Consider the following 10,999-nt stretch of genomic DNA (forward strand, 5'->3'; position numbering starts at 1 on the left):
ACTGTGGCAGACACGTGGTGCTCCCGAACATTCCACGTGCACCCACGTGCTCCCCAGCCTCCCCGGCAGGTAGGCTGGGGACACCAGATTGTCACTGACCAATGATCTTGGGGCAAAGTGGCCCACTTGGGCCCTTGGGTACGAGGTCACTAAAAGCGGGCCTGGGTCCCCCCACATTCTTTCTGTTCTGCCTTCAGGGCTCTGGGCACCCAGGTTAGACCGTGATGTCACGGCGCGGTGAGGCCCGCATCCGCCTGGGTCCCTAAATGGCCGTGTGGGACAGAGCTGCTGGCTCACCCTGGACATGTACGTCACAACGTGACTCCAAAGCCCGCCGGTCCTGATGGAGGCGACCCAGTCCCCTGCCCTGGCCCTTCCACCCCCACTCTCGTCCTTTCTCACTTCAACCTCCAGGGGCCTAGACCCAGAGCAAGGAGGCAGACTGAGGCTCACACATGGGGCCCAGGGGGTCCCTGGGAGGAGAAAGGGCAGCCCCTGTTGCTCTAACCACTTACTGCGTCTTTATGAAAGGGCAAGAGGGCCCGTCTGAACATTTGCTGAGAAAGGAAGGAGCGGGGTGAACGGGTGCGTTCAAAGCCGCCGAGCGGCACCACAGGCCTCCCGCCGTCCAGGACGCCGTACAACACGATGGGATATGTTGATAGTCGCACTATTCCTGGGGTCTCCTCGGGATGATGAAAATTCAAGACTAACGTCGTCAGTATTATTCCTACGCCCAGCCCTCTTTTATGATGGTTCTGGGCGACACTCGCCTAACTCAAATAAATGTACATTTTCTTTCTTTTTTTTTTATGTTTATATTTACTTATTTTTGAGAGACAGAGTACAAGCGGGGGAGGGGCAGAGAGAGAGGGAGACACAGAATCAGAAGCAGGCTCCGGGCTCTGAGCCATCAGCACAGAGCCTGACACGGGGCTCAAACCCACGAACTGCGAGATCACGACCCGAGCCCAAGTCGGTCACTTAACCATGTGAGCCACCCAGGCGCCCCTAAATTTACATTTTCATCTCCTCTAGCTTCATAGGAGAAAATCCTACCTTTAAAACCATATGTTCGGGGTGCCTGGGTGGCTCATTTGGTTCAAGCTCTGACTCTTGATTTCAGCTCAGGTCATGATCACATAGGTTTGTGGGTTCGAGCCCCACATCAGGCTCTGTGCTGACAAGAGATTTCCTCTCTCCCTCTCTCTCTGTCCCTCCCCTGCTCATGTTCTCTCTCTCAAAATAAATAAACATTAAGAAAACCAAAACCATGTGTTTAACCATATGCTATTGGTTGTCTTGTATGACCCCTTCACCCCAAAACACAGTGCTTGTTCTCTACCGAGAAGCGAACGCAGTGAGGGGTTTGTCTTCTCTTGCTTTTCAGGGAGCATCCACTGACCTACGTTGGAGTTTCCTGTTATTTGCTAGTCCAGAGACAGAAGTGGTACACAGACAGGCCGCCACACACAGCTGAACAGGTTGTTCACTGTGCAAGGGCAGACCCGTGAGATGGTTGAGCCGTTTGCCAGGCCCCATGTCCTGGCGCAGGGCTGTATCCACCTCGAGGGAGGGGTGCATTTTTTAATTTTTTAAATGTTAATTTATTTTGAGACAGAGAGAGGCAGAGAGAGAGAGAGAGAGAGAGAGAGAGAGAGAGACCCAAGCAGGATCTTGCCACTGGTACAGAGCCTGATGTGGGGCTCAACCCCACAACCGTGAGAGCACGACCTCAGCCAAAACCAGGAGTCGGACGCTTGGCGGACTGAGCCCCCCAGGCGCCCCTGTTTCTCGTTAGGTTGCCTGAACGTGCTGCCCACTCACCGGGGTTCGGGCTCGACTGTCCACGGCGGCTCCCAGAGCAGAGGCTTTCTCGCACTTGCACACAGACCGCGGAAGCAGCCCCGCCAGAAAGGTTTGGGAGGCTACCCAAGGAGTGGCCACCCACACGTCACCGAGACGTGAGCGCCCAACGTGGACAAGACAGAACTCAGAAACAAAAGCCACAGCAACACAAAGCCCTGCCGGGTACCTTGACCGTGGGGATCTCGTTCAGCGAGGCTCCACTCCCCTCTCCCCGCCTCCGCTCCTGGCATGGAGTGCTGTCCCCACCACCTCCCACGTGCAACTCTGCTCAGGAATGCGTTCGCAGACGTCTTCGGCTTCCCCGTGTGCCCTGCTGATCGGCCGTGAGGAGACGTGGCTGCGGGCAGCCCGGACTCCAGATGCACCCCTGCGCCCTTCCTGAAGCACGGGGCCAGGGCCATCCCTGCTCAGCCCAACGAGGGTTGTCCTGTAGACCCGTGAGCGGAAGGGATCTCACCCCTGCAAGCCGCCCCGGGGCTCCGCAGCGCCCAGCAGTGCTCCACGAACCGCTAACGCTATTCTTTCTTTTTCTTTCTTTTTTTTAAATGTTTCTTTTTGAGAGGGAGAGAGACAGACAGAAAGTGAGCAGGGGAGGGGCAGAGAGAGAGGGAGACAGAATCGGAAGCGGGCTCCAGTCTCAGCTGTCTGCACAGAGCCCGACGTGGGGCTCGAACCCACGGACCGCGAGATCATGACCTGAGCCGAAGTCGGACGCTTAACCGACTGAGCCCCCCAGGCTATCCTTGCAAATGCCTTCTTTGCCCACATCTGGAATTTGGGGCTGTTTTTTTTTTTTTTGTTGTTTTGTTTTGTTTTTGAGAGTTTTAAACACATTTCAGTGCAATCCCACTTAAACAGGCCCCGTGTGTGACCCGGGCTGGCGTTGGACAGGGCGGCCCCAGGCGCTCTCAAGGGGCAGGTGGGTCACGGGCAGGTCTGGACTGAGCGTCCAGCAAGCACCAGGCCCTGTGCTTGCTCCTCGCTCAGCGAGACCCGCGTCCCCGGAGGAGGTGGCTTGCATTGCATCGAACGTTGGCCACTGCGCTGGCCGGGCTGATAGTGGGGACGCCCCAGGACGCAACAGGTGGACTTGGCTACACAGGGCCATCCCGAATCTCTGTTTGCTCCGTTTCTTGGACGCCCAGACCGGAAAGGTGGGAACACGTCTCCCTCTCGCGTCTCTGCGTGCGTAGTCCTGCCAGCAGGCCCTCCCAGCCATGCCCCTGTCTCTCTCTTGCTCTCCCCTCCCTCCCGATTCCTGGGCATCAGACCCTCTCTCCAAGCTGTAACTGGCCTTTCCCCTCCCGCATGGTCCCCTCACCGCAGGGAGAAGGGCTGGTGGTGGGATCTGGGGCACCGAGGCAGAGGCGAGAGGCGGGGCCCCCAGGTAGAGCCGGGCCCGGGGACGTGGGGACCCTCATGTGCCCGTGCACAGACTCCTCCCTCTCGGGGAGGCACGGGGTGCCCGGCAGTGCCAAGGACAGCAGGGCCTCCTACGGGGTCATAAGGGCAACTCTCAGGCTCGGTGCGAAGGGTTCCAGGGCTCATCCCGCTGCTTCTGGCGGTCGAAGCCCCGCCCCGGAGAGGAGCCTCTTCCTGACGGAGGGAAAGGACCAGAATGCGGAGAACCCGCCTGGAGCTGCAGGTAGGAGGCCCGACTGTGACGTGAACTCTGTCCTTGTTTAGAGAAGTTCTGGTCCTACCGGAGAGGCTACCCGGAGGCTGTTCTCTGACCCAGGAAATGGCAGACAGTGCTGGGGACGCTGGGGCCTCCTTCCTGCCATGCCTGGACCCGATCATCTGAGGGGACAGTTCACATGGCGGTCTACTTCTGTCCTCTGGCTGTGTCCCTCACACCCTGTTCGGGGTGGAAGGGTGTGCGTGTGGGCTCTGGGGAGAGCATGGTCTGTGTCTGAGCCAGCAGCTCGGGACGGGCCCCCGGCACCCCGACTATCTCAGCGGTGGGAGGGGCCGGGGAGGGTGCAGGGGCAGAGGTCGCCCTCCCAGACCTGAGCTCCGGAAGCCAGCCTGAAGCTTCCCTCCTGGAGGGGCAGGCAGACGGGGCCCAGGCCTTTGGGTCACATCCCGGTGGGTGGAGGTCCACGGGGGCCACGAAAGAGGCTGTTGCCCGAGTGTGCAAGGTCGGGTCGGGAGGTGGGAGGTGGGTGCGTGCGGGCGTGCCCGGCAGACGCGGTTCACGCAGGAACGGGCGCGCGGAGGCTGGTTTCGGGTCGAATCGAGAACAGGCACCAAGGGATAGCGCTCCTACCCGCTGAACTGCAGAGCCCTTGTGCAAGGGTGCGATGCAGAAGGGGCCACGGCGGGGGCGGGCCGGGGTGAGAGGGCCGAGGGCCTCTGTAGAGTCTTGGGGGCCAGACCCCAGCCGAGGGCCGGGCAGGCGGGCCAGGGAGGACAGCCTCAGCCCGCCGGTGGTGGGGGGGTGGGCAGAGACCCCGACTCAAGGAGCCAGGTGAGCCGAGGGTCCCCAGAGTAGAGTGAGGGGGGCCCCAGACCCTGCGAAGGGCAGACCGGGTCCGTTTCCCCAGCGGCTTAGGCCTCCGGTGAGCACAGGGCAGAAGACTGGCCGTGTGCCCCGGGGAAAGCTCATGTTCCCTGAGAGCCATCTGTGCACGCTGACCTGGGGGGCAGGTATGCATATGTGTGGGTGAGTGTGCATGTCTGTGTGTGCCCATGTGTGAGTGTGCAGGCTGTGTGTGCATGTGCACAAGTGTGCCTGTGTGTACCCGCATGTGTGTGTGCACATCGTGGGTGTGCACGCATGCGCGTGTGATCCCGTGTGTGCCCACACGTGTGTGCATTCTGGGTGTGCACACGTGCGTGCGTGTGTGATCTGGTGTGTACCTATGTGTGTGTGTGCATCGTGGGTGCTCACGTGTACATGTGTGTGTGATCCTATGCGTACCCACGTGTGCGTGTGCCTGTGAGTGCGCACACGTGCGTGCATGTGTGTTCGCACGTGTACTCTACAAGTCTACGTGTGTGCGTGCACATCGGCATGTCAGGTGCGTAAGGTGTACGTGAGGAGCGGTTTCTGTCTGTTGCTGGGTTTGGGACCAAATGCTATTGCTTTGGGGACCTGAAATCAAACCACGATATAGTAAACAGGAGAACAGAACCTCTTTCCCCACTAGATTTTTGGGGACTCATCCGGCGGCTGCTCAGAGCACCTGAGGTTAGATCCCCGCTCTCAGCCGGGTGTCAGGGGCACCTTCTTTCTGGGGGGGACCTATGACCCTCAGCCAGCAGGGCTGGGACGTTGGGATAGCTAACCGGGACCCGGGCATCCGAGGCGGGACGGCTGAGTGCACGCTGGCCAGGCTGGTGCCCCTGCCTGGCAGCCTGAAAGGGGACACCCACCTCTGAAGGAGAATCGGCAGCCCCACCCCCAGCTATGCCCACCGGGCATCCAACCTTGGGCAGGACAGACAAAAATCAAACGCGGAAACGATCCTGAAAAGTAGAGAGAGTTCTGTTTTTTCCTCCAGCCCAAATTCGAATTGTCTCTCTTGGTCTGGTTGATTCCCATCAGCAGGAGGCCTTTTTAAACATCCAGAACATGCGGGGCCTGCCGTCCTGTACCATCCGCTCGCGGAGAAATTAAACAATGGGAAGGCACGATGACGAATTAAGTAATGCCTTTAAATGCGGAGATCACAACCGCATCTACAGATATCCACTTGTATAAACAGGAAACACTTCATTTCTCCAGCCTGTCGGAATTGCTCAACATAAAATGAATTAATAGTTGTGTCAGTTAAGACGCTTTCGGTCACAAGGAACAGTAAAAGCCAACTCAACCCGGCTTAGACAGGCCCCACGGTTCCCAGGACGGTGGCATCAGGTAAGGCTTGACCAAGGCTGGTCAAAGTCACCGGCGCTGGTTTCCTTTGTCCTTCCCTTTACCGTGGAAGGTGTCAGCTTTTTTCCAAGCCTTCCTCCCTGCACGGCTGCAAGTGGGCTTCCCGCAAAGACGGGGGACATGACCTTCCTCCTGCGGTCCCATCGGAGAGAGAAAAGCGGAGAGGCCCAGGAAACGCGTCTCTGTTTAAGCCTCACTGAGTTAAATCGGGTCATGTGATTTTCCTGAGCCAATGAGCAGGTGCTCTGCTCACTGGCCCGCCCAATCAGGGCCCTTCCTAGAGCTGGGGGCGGAGCCAATACTTCCCGGGGCGGGGGACCCGGTCGGGGTGGAGGCAGGAAGGCGGGGGTGGCGGTGGATGGGTCCCACGGAAGGTGCGCGCGCTCCCTCCGCACCCCTCTCGCTCTGTAAACGGGCCTCGCCCCGCCCCAGGGAGACACAGCACCTGCCCCAGGGGCGGGGTCCCGCCACTTTCCAGACCCCTTGGTTCTCGCTGCGCCCCTGCCCCGACCCTCGGCTGAGACCTGTTGGTTATTCTCCACTGGGGACATGTTAGTCGCCAAATAACTCCTCTGGGGCTTCCGCTGTCACCCTTTCCCCTCTGGTCCGTCCCTTCCCTCCTCCTCCAAGGCGAGCCCACACGCAGGGCCAGGGCCAGGCCCGAGCACCGTCTTACAAGAGGTGACTTTCAGGGGCTCCGCTGTCTTTTTGTCCAGCCACCCGCCCCTCCTTGAGCGGTGACCCAAGGACTCATGTCCCTAAGGCCCCATTTCGTCCCAGGAAGAGAAAAGCCCCTTTACCGCCTGGGCTCCAGGTCGCTACCTGCCCAACACCAGCCTTTGGGCACAGATGGAATGAAAACGTGCTGACCCGTGAGATGTATCCGGTCAGGGCCTCATCCTCTGAGACGGACTGGGCCTTCCTTGGCTTTAGGAAGCCACCAGAACTTAACCATCCCCGTGGCCAGCTGGCCCACGTGAGCAGGACACCCAGGCTTCTCGCCGACCCCTCTCCATCCTGGGTCTGACACTGTCCCTGCCGACTGGCCCACAGCACATTCTTCAGCTCCTTCTCCCACCACGGCCCCTCCCGCCGGTGGGGGGCGTCCCAGGCCGCTGTCTGCTTCGGCCACACGTCAGCTTGGATGGAAAGGTGAACAGGGGCTCAAGGAGGGGTCTTCCTGGGAGAGTTCCTCCAGCACTGCGGGTCGCCCCCCAGGTCCCCTGACCAAACAGGCTAACCTCAAGGCCGCGGGAGGGGGAGGCATGCATATGTGACATCATGCCAAGCAGACGTGTCCTTGTCACTGAGGCACAGGGAGGACGGAGAATTTGTCATCATTTAGCAAAAAGTGTTGGGTGACCAGTACAAAAGTAATTGCTTGGCTGTCGTATGAATTCCCAGGGGACATAGTCACACAGTTGCTTGTAATGTGACAGCCTCAACACGGGCCAGTGGGAAGATAGTGAGACAGCCGGAGGGGTGGGGGGGGGGGGTGGCCTCCTGGTGGCGAGGGAGGGGAGGGGCAAGGGTGTCCTGTCCTGTCTTATCTCCAAACTCTCCCTCCATTGGCTGCCTCTGGGGAGGCTGCACAGCAGGGTGGCCGGGAGCAGGACTCTGCACTTGGATCCCCAGTTGACCACTGCCCAGCCGTGTGAACATGAGAAAGTCTCTCAGCCTATCTGTGCCTCAGTTTCCCTGTCTCTGGTGCTCCCCGCATTAGGCTGTCAGAAGATCATCTCCACCCCCAGGCCACACACCTGGACACTCCTGCTTGCCTTGCCTGTTCGAGTCACCCACGCTGAGAGCCCGGCCCGGGACCTCTCGCCTGCGACCGAGGGTCAGCGGTCGAAGCCCCCTGTGCCCCCCACAACGTCCTCACAGCAGCGTGCAGACCTCAGGCTGGGCAGCTGTCCGTCTGGTCCTCCGCTCTGGCCAGTCTGGTCTTCTGGCTGTGGCAGTGACTCTCCACCTTTTCAGGTAAAGGCTTTCTTTTTAACATCTAAAAATGGACTTGGAGGGGCACCTGGGTGGCTCATTTGGTTGAGCGTCCGACTTTGGCTCAGGTCATGATCTCACGGCTCGTGAGCTTGAGCCCCGTGTTGGGATCTGCGCTGACAGCTCGGAGCCTGGAGCCTGCTTTTGATTCTGTATCTCCCTCTCTCTGCCCCTTCCCTGCTCACTCTCTCTCTCTCTCTCTCTCTCTGTCAAAAATAAACATCAAAAATGGACTTGGAGATCCATGACTTGATGGCAATGACAGCTTTAGCACTTTCTGAGAAAACATACAAAACCCCAAAAACTTTGCATCTGTCGGTCACATTAGCACCCACACATGTCTGAGGCATAATCTATGTATATGTGTATGTATGTATACACACAAATACACACATTCAAAAATACAGATACCTGCAAATGTATCTTTATATAAATATGCATACCCCCAAGTATGTATTTATAAACACAGAAACACCCACAAATACATACTTATGCAAATGCATACACATACAACTATTTACATAAACATATACACCCACAAATATTTACACAAACACACACAGCCACGCATATTTACATCAACAGATACACCCACAAATATTTACATAAACACATATACCCACCCATATTTACATAAGCATATACTCCCACAAATATACACGTAAAGGTAGGTTGCTGTAACAAAGAGGCCCCAAATACAGTGTATTCTGCTGAGAAGACAGAAGTTTACGTTTCTCTGACTGGCGCGCTTCTGCAGTGAACAGGCCCGGCCGGTGGGGCGGCTCTGTGCCAAGGGATCATCGGAAACCCACCATCCTCCCGGCTGCCGTCCGCCAGAACTCTCCACGGTGGCGAGAACGTTCTGCACGTGCACCTTCCAGTACGGCAGCCACTAGCCCACGTGGCCGTTGCGCTCTCGCGACACGGCCGGTGCAGCCGGGAAGTGGAACCACAGTTTCCCTGAATCTCGGCTCACTGAGATGAGGTGTCACGGCAGCCGCGAGGCGGGGCCTGCGGGACAAGGTGGGGTTGTCGCAAGGCACACGATGTGAGGGCTGGTACGTGCGTGGGGAGACAAACATGGAAACAAATACTCCGAGGACAACACGCAGCTTTCCGGCCGTCACCGATGGGTATGGATGCCCCTGAGAGGAACGCCGAGAGCACATCTGGGGATGTGGATGCAAACGTGGTGCCCCCCCCCCCAGATGGCATCGGGGGCTCCGCGCTCCGTGACCGATGGCGCCCCAACCACCAAACCGCAAACTCATCTGGACAAACCGCGTGTTCAGTGTGAGTGGCGCTCCAGACGGTATGTGCCTCCAATTCTGCCATTAGAAGATTCAAAGGTGGGTCCCACCTGCAATGCCTCACAAGCGAAGACAGTGGAAAATAATTTAAGCACGTAAAATACGGGCTCTCCAGGTAACTGCACTTTTACTGCTTGGTATTAACTTGATTAAAATTGTTTGATTAAGCCAAAAAAAAAAAAAAAAAAAAAGCTGCCCAGGGGGCTGGCGGCCACTGTGATGGACCGTGTAGCTCCCCCAGCCTGGCCCGGTCCCCACTGGGAGACCTGATTGGAGGAGGCAGTCCCAGCAGGAGGACTATGTCGACTCACGCTCGAGAGAATCAGTCCAGGGCCACTCCTCACGGCAAGGGGCCGGGGAAGGGACTGGCCGAGGGCAGCAGCAGCTGGGGCGCCCCGAGTTACCGTGAAAGGGGCATGGGGGACAGCTGTCAGTCTGAGCCAGGCCACCTCAACCCGACACGCGCTGTTTCTTCTGTCCGTAGAACTCACCGGTGAGCCTAGGGGCCCCTGGCAGTCACTGCACACTCAGGGGTCTGTGACCAGGGGTGGGCCCCCCCCCCCTCGCTCCGCTCCCACTCAGTCCTTCCTCGTCTGACGCTGGAACCCCTCACAAGCCGGGTGCCCTGCCTTCCGGACACTGATCTTTCTCTGATCCCCTTGGACAGGGCTCCCCGCCTCTTGGGGCCCGGCTGCCGTGGGGGGGCCCTTGAGACACCTTGCCCCAGCCCCGGACTCAGGGCCGCCTGAGAGCCTCCCATGTCATTGTCAGAGGACCTGGATGGCTCCTGGCTCATCCCGTCTCCCCAGCAACCCTCAGAGGGAAGCGGGGGGGAATCCCCACTCCCTGATGAGCCAGCTCAGCCCGGCGCCCTCCCCTAAGCCCCCTTCCCTCCGACACAGCCCCACGTCCATCCCTCGTGTCCCCAGAGCGATGCTGGGTCTATCAGACCATCTCCCTTTCTCTCCCACTTTGTCTAATGGGAAATCTGATCACTTAAAACTTGACCAGCCCATAGGTATTTACTAACCATTTTCTGTAATAGTGGGAGCTGGAGGCCCACACCCCCGTGTGCTCTGCTCACGCCCTGGCCCCAGCCGGCCGCTCCGAGCCCTCCCTGCTCCAGGGTCTCAGGTCAGAGGACAGACTCTGCGGTTGCCTTATAAGTAGTGTGACTGTTTACACACGCGCTTGAAAGTCTTCTCCTCGACTCCTCACAACAGGGCTGTGTGGCAGATACGGTTCCCCGCCCATTTTACAGGCGGGCAAACTGAGGCTCAGAGGGCAGAGCTGGGATTCCAGGCTGAACGATTTCCTCGCCGATGCGCTGAGCACCGAGGGGTGGACAGACGCGTCCGGCGGTCAGGCAACCGGATTGCACGCGCAGGCGAACCTGGGTGGGACGCCTGGATCTGAGCCCCGGGGGTGGGGGGGGGACCAGTCGATGCTTCCCTTGAGCTGCGTCCCGTCCTGCCCCTGGGCCAGTGCCCAACGGCAGGGAAGGGTCTTGGCGGCCATTGGGTCCCAGAACCAAATGGCACAAATGCCAAGCGAGGCTTGGGACCGGGGAAGGCACGCCCGAGGGACGACGGGATCATTCCCCGGCTGCAGGCCTGGGCACAGAAAGGACGCGGAGGAAAATAAAGGCTGAGAGCCAGCGAGGGAGCCCGGCCTCTGCGGATGACGGAAGGCCGTACAGGGCAGTGTGGCTGGGGCCCAACCACCAGAGGCTTATCCGGTGGCCCCTGAAAGGTGGCTGGAGGGAGGCCAGGAGAGAAGGGCTGCGGGCCCGCATGGGACAGGAAGGCAATGGCGGATGAACCCCAAGAAGCGCAGGCTGGTGGTGGGGGGGGGGGCAGAGGCAGGCGGGCAAAGTGGTGCGTGGGGCTGGCAGGGCAGGCTTGCTCCCGCTAAGGGTCCCCGCTGGGCCGAGACCGCCTTC

This window comes from Panthera onca, chromosome A2 (genome assembly GCF_046562875.1).
Source record: "Panthera onca isolate mPanOnc1 chromosome A2, mPanOnc1 haplotype 2, whole genome shotgun sequence".
In the NCBI taxonomy this organism is placed as follows: domain Eukaryota; kingdom Metazoa; phylum Chordata; class Mammalia; order Carnivora; family Felidae; genus Panthera; species Panthera onca.